General features: G+C 58.1%; 1 pseudogene; it reads right to left on the bottom strand.

The window, feature by feature from the left end:
- Positions 1-2,255: 2,255 nt before the first annotated feature.
- Positions 2,256-5,561, bottom strand: LOC130482176 (uncharacterized protein K02A2.6-like; annotated as a pseudogene).
- Positions 5,562-6,231: the final 670 nt, after the last annotated feature.

Raw genomic sequence — 6,231 nt, 5'->3', positions numbered from 1 at the left:
CCTGATTGTCGCACCAGAACCGGACCCTTTTATTCTGGAAATGTTCCGCCCAAATGGAAGCAGCTACTACCAGTGGGAATAGCTCCAAAAAGGTCAAATCCCAGCAAATGCCGGAACCCAGCCACCGGTCGGGCCATCGCTGGGCGCACCACTGCCCATTGAAATAAATTCCAAATCCGATGCTGCCGGCAAATTTTAATATCTTCCTTGATGCTTTTGGACACTTTGATGCGATGGTGAGGTGCTTTGACCCCTCGAGTGGCCCTGTTTAACCGGGCACAAAACGCTCTGCCCGGGGCCACGACCCAGCAGGCGAAATTCAAGTGGCCAATAGCAGACTGCATTTCCTTTAGGGTGCATTTTGTACTGTTGGCCACTAAAGTGAGTAAAGCACGCAGCGCCAAGAGTTTTTCTTCTGGAAGCCTAGAAGTGCTTGTGATTGTGTCTAGCTCAATACCCCAAAAAGTTAAAATTGGGGTAGGGCCCTCTGTTTTCTCAGAGGCTAGTGGTACGCCCAGCGTCTTGGCCAGCCCTGTGAAGGCGGTTAACAAGTTGGCGCATAGCGAGCTGTTCTGCGGCCCTACAAACAGAAAATCATCCAAATAATGGGTGAAAGTGGGGACCCCAGTCCGGTGGCGTATTGCTTATTCTAAGAATGTGCTGAACGCCTCAAACGCAGCACATGCCACTGAGCATCCCATCGGCATCGCTTTGTCTACATATGAGGAACCTTGAAACTGAAAACCTAATAAACAAAAATCGTCTGGGTGCACGGGAAGCAACCTGAAAGCGGACTGTACATCACATTTCACTAGCTGGGCCGCGTGGCCACTGGCCTGCACTATACCCAATGCATGGTCGAAGGAAGCGTATCTAACGGTAGTGAGCTTGGCCGGTATCCCATCATTGATGGAAACCCCTTTCGGATAGGACAGGTGATGTATCAACCTGAATTCCCCAGGGGCCTTCTTAGGTAACACCCCCAATGGGGAAATCCTTAGGTTGGGGATAGGTGGTGTTGATAATGGACCTGCTATTCTGCCCAACTCCAACTCCTTCCTGATTTTCTTGGCAACCACCTCCGGCATTTCTTTGGCCGATTTTAGGTTACCTGACTCGGTGGGGACCCGGGCATTGAAAAAGGGGATACGGAAACCAGCCGTAAAGCCATCCATTAAATATTGTGCTGCTGCCTTGTTGGGATATTCGATCAGTAATGGTCTTAAGGCGTCCCTCTTAATAGGTGTGCAGGCCAGGCCCCCCAACACTGCCCCTTCATTTATTGGATGCGTTAGTGTTGGATGAAGGGCCACTCTCTTTTTTACTGTTGGCAGAACCTGACCTGCCCCCTCGAAAGGGAGGCTGACTCGAATTGCCACGTGGGCAAGAAGTGCGTGGATGGGGGCCGAAGCAGGACTCACAGCAGTGATTGAACCTGCATGCCTTGCATTGGCATTTGCCTAGGCCGAAGTCCCAGCATATACATCGGTTGACGTCTCTACGGGGCTTATTGGCCCAGGCGGGCCTAACTCCTTCTGTCCTCCCTTTTATATGTGGCCCCACTTTCACGAGCCAGAGCTTGTCGTTGATGAAGTCCGAGCGGGTTCTCTCATTCTTAGAGGCCCGTTTTCTAAAGGCCTCATTGTAGTCGATGGTGGCTGAGTCGCCAGCCAAAGCTCTGGCTCTTAGAACGTTGCCCAAATGGTTGAGAAGGTGCCACCCTCACTCGGGGTAGGCCGAGGCTACAACACCTACAAATATGTTGTAACCAGCCATCCATTTGTCAAATGATGGGGGGGAATACCCTCTCAGTGACCAATGGGACATGCTGGCTTAGGGCCAATAGGATCCGTTTGCTTAGCCAATAGGGTGAGCAGGGTTTAGGATCCTTCGTGCAGAACTCAAGCTCCTAAGTCTCCCCTTGCTTACTACCCTACTAAATACATACACAATACCCCTCCCCCCTAAGTCCGAGCGATCCTAGCGGTGCACTAGGAGCACACAAAGTCTTGGAGGTAGCTCGGCCGCCAGCGGTTCCGCTGGGAACGGCACGATGCCAGGATGGGGGCCATTGGACAGTCCGTTGGCGCCGGATCAATCTCACCTTTGGTTGCTGGGTTGTCGGTGTTATCCGTCGCAGGCAGCGGCAACGGTGGCTCCGGGCACTCCGGCTGTTCTGGCTCTCTGGTGACGGGGGTTGGCAGTGGCGCTGGAACCATGGCTGCTTCCAGCAAGTCAGTGGGGAGGAGGCGTAGCTAATCGATGTGGCGCCGCAGAACGCCACTCTCTGGGGTGGCTACCCGATAGGCTACCAGGCCGGTGGTGTCCTGGGCCGTGGCTGGGATCCAGGCGAGGCCCGCTCTGTAGTTCCGGGCGAACATGGGGTCATCCTGCTCAATGACCCTCGGTGTGGCGGTCGAGACCTTGTGGCCTGGGTACTCAGGCACCAGGTCAGGGTGCAGCCGGTCGAGCAGCGTTTTCGGCCGCCGACCCATGAGGAGTTCCACGGGGCTCTTTCCGGTCACGGAGTTGGGTGTTGTGTTCTGAGCTAAGAGGAAGTCCACCAGCCCCCTGTCCCAGTCATGGCAGTCGACGCGCCGTAACGCGTCCTTTGTCATTCGGACCATCCGTTCCGCCTGCCTGTTGGTGGCGGGGTGGAACGGGGCCAAGGTTGCGTGGCAGATCAAGTTCTTGGCTATGAAGTCTTTGAATTTGGAGGACGTAAATTGGGCCCCGTTGTCAGAGACCACGGTGTCGGGCAAGCCGTGGGTTGCAAAGACCTTGTGCAGCTCACAGATGACCACACTCGAGGTCATGGAACCCACATTGACCACCTCCAGCCACTTGGAGTAGGAGTCCACGATAATCAAGAATGTCTTACCGTGGAATGGCCCCACAAAGTCTATGTGGATGCGGGACTAGGGTGTGTGGGTAGACTCCCAGCGCTGGGTCGGAGCCCGTGGCATCTCCAGGCGTGACTCCTGGCAGGGTTGGCAACGGCTCACCCATTCCTCGACAGCAGCGTCAATGCCCGACCACCACACATAGTTTCTTGCCAGGGCCTTCATGCACATGATCCCTGGGTGGCTAACGTGTAGAGCCTCCAGAACTTTTGTGCGTAGTTTGGCCAGAATCACGACGCGGCTCCCCCACAGCAGGCACCCCTTGTTCAGGGATAGTTCAGTCTGGCGGGAGGCGAATGGTTTGAATTCCCCATCTGGCCGGGTCACCAGCCACCCCTTCCCCACCCAATTAAGGACCCGGGCGAGGGTGCGATCCTTTGCAGTGTGCTCGGCGATATCCGATGCATGGAGGGGAGGCTCGGGCAGCAACTCTAGGAGCATCACCTCACAGGCGGGATGAGGTCTGGGATCGGAGGCCTCCAGCGGCAGGCAGCTGAGGGCGTCGGCATTGCCGATGGACTTCCTGGGCCGATGGAAGAGCCGGAACTCGTAGGCGTTCATGAAAATTGACCAGCGGAGCATACGAGGTGACAGGATCTGCAGCGTTTGGTGATCTGGAATGAACAACCCCAAGAGTGGCTTGTGGTCCATCACAATGGTGAACTGCCACCCGTAGATGAAATCGTGGAACTTCGTAATGCTGGCCACGATGGCGAGGGCCTCCCGGTCAATTTGCACGTAGTTCCACTCGGCCAGGGTGAGGGTCCTGGAATAGAAGGCGATTGGGGCCTCCTGGCCATCCGGCAACCGGTGCTGCAGGACCGTGCCAATGTCATAGGGTGAGGCGTCGCAGGTAAGCACCATCGGCAGTCTCTCATCGAAGTGGACAAGCAGACTGGATGAGGAGAGGAGGCCCTTCGCGGCCTTGAAGGCCCGCTGTTGCGGCCTGCCCCACACCCACTGGGTCGATTTGTCCAGGAGGCGGTGGAGGGGTTCAGCAACTGACGCCTTATTGGGCAGGAAGGCATGGTAGAAATTTAAAAGTCCCAAGAACGCCTGAAGCTCCTGTTTGCACTTGGGCGGGGGAGCGCTGTGGATCACCTTTACTTTCGATGGGGTCGGGTGAATGCTGGCAGCATCGATGAGGTAGCCCAGAAACTCCACTTGCAGCAAGCCCAGCTGGCACTTGTCGTGTTTGATGGTGAGCCCCGTGGTCCTGAAGCAGCCGAGCACCAGGCGGACGAGGTCTAGGAGTTCCCCCTCGGAGGCAGCGGCAATCAGGACGTCATTGAAATATGGGACGACCCCAGGCAGGCCCTTCAGGAGGTCCTCCATGATGTTTGGGAATATCCCCGGGGCAGTGCTGACTCCGAACTGCAGGTGGGTCACCTGGAAAGCGCCCCGGTGTGTGACGATGGTCTGCGCCTCCACCAAAGACTCGTCAACCGGCAGCTGCTGGTACGCCTGGGCCAGGTCAAGTTTGGCGAAGACCCGGCCCCCAGCGAGGGATGCCAGAAGGTGGCTGACAACAGGCACGGGGTACGCGTGACTCTGAAGAGCCCGATTCAGGGTGCACTTGTAGTCCACGCAGATGCGGACGTCCCCGTTTGGCTTCAACGGAGTTACAATTGGAGTCTCCCACCTCGCGTTGGGCACCAGAACCAGGATGCCCTAGGCGATGAGCCGATCAAGCTTCGCGTTGATCCGGTCCTTGAGCGTGAAGGGGACATGGCGGGGCTTCAGGCGGATGGGGGCGGCGGCAGGGTCGATGAGGAGGCGGACAGGCGGCCTCTTGTAGCAACCCAGGGGGCCATGCCAAACATCCTCGAACTCGGACCAGACAGATTCGAGCGACGCCTGACTGAGGTGGTGGAGGCCCGTGATATTCAGTCCAAGGGCTTTGAACCACTCAAACCCCAGTAGGCTGGTGCAGCAGCCCTTGACCACGACGAGGCGCAGGTGGCTGGTGAGGGACCCATATTGCACGGACACGGCGACACCCAAAACCCAAACACGGTGGCGTTGGAAATCAGTGATGATGAGACTGGAGGGCTCCAGCTCGAGCAGCGAGGTGCGCTTGGCAAGGTCCCAGAAAGTGTCCTCGGAAATGATGGAGAGGGCGGACCCGGAATCCACTTCCATCACGCAGGGGGTCCCCTCAATGTAAACGGTGGTAGAGAGCTTGTCAACGCCTTGGACCTTGTGCAGGGCGAGGGTGTGGACACGGCGGCGGTCGCGGAGGCCCCGGCACGGGGACTCGTAGTCATTGTCCTCAGAGAGAGTGTGGACCGGTTGGGCAGCGCCATCCTTCTCCTGGTGAGGCAGCCTCTTCGACGAGTGGCAGACCTTGGCGATGTGGCCGGATCGACTGCACACCTTGCAATGGGCATCATGGAACCAGCAAGTGCGGCGGTCGTGGGGGTCACCGCAGCTGGTGCAGGCCGTCGATGCCGGGGCCCGTGGCTTGGGCGCTGTGGCGGACATCTTGTGGGCCTCATCCACGGAGTCGCCATCGCTGGCATCCCCAAAATGGACAGGGGCTGCTTCATGGGGCAGGGCTGCAGCCGCACGGTCACAGCGGTGGTTGCCCCTGGCTGCAGTCTCGGCTGCGGTGGCCTCCTCGACGGCAGTGGCCAGATTCACTTCCTTCTTGGCCATGATGCGGGGGCGGACCTTCTCGTCGTGGAGGCCAAAGGTGAGGCAGTCCCGCAGGGTCCTATCGAGGTCCTTGAATGCACAGAACCTCGCGATCTGGCGCAGTGTCGTGAGCTACTCGGCAACGGACTCTCAGGGATCCTGGTCACGCAAGTGGAATTCCAGGCTTTGGGCCATCTGAGTGGGCTGTGGAGCGAAGTGTTCACCCAGAGTCTTAATGATGTCGTCGAAGGACAAGGCGCTCAGCTTTGCCAGGGCCAGCAGGGTCTTGGCCAGCTGGAACGTTCGGGGACCGCAAACACTGAGGAAGGCGTTGCGCTTCTTCTCAGCGTCCGTCATGGAGTTGGCGGACAGGAAGAAAGTAATGCGGTCGGCATAACTCTCCCACTCGCAGGGGCGGGAGATGTCGAAGGCTTCTACGGAGCCGATGGTGGCCATCGTGCGGCATGTGTCGTCTCTCCCGAGAATCCAGCGAATCAGCAATCGGGCCGGCTGCCCGGACACAGCGAGGTCATGGAGCGAGGCGGAAGCTGCGGGTCAGCCGGCGTGTGATTCAGCGTTGCGGACCGGGCTGCCTACCGGTCACTGTGAACCGCGGAACGAGAGTGAGTCAGCAGGTCAGTCAGGCCGCTCCCCAGTCTTCATCGCCACTGTTCTCATGGGAAGGATTCAC

The sequence above is a fragment of the Euleptes europaea genome, chromosome 8 (genome assembly GCF_029931775.1).
Source record: "Euleptes europaea isolate rEulEur1 chromosome 8, rEulEur1.hap1, whole genome shotgun sequence".
NCBI classification, from domain to species: Eukaryota; Metazoa; Chordata; class Lepidosauria; order Squamata; family Sphaerodactylidae; genus Euleptes; species Euleptes europaea.
The sequence above is the reverse complement of the archived record's forward strand: the minus strand, read 5'-3'. Positions and strand labels throughout refer to the sequence as shown.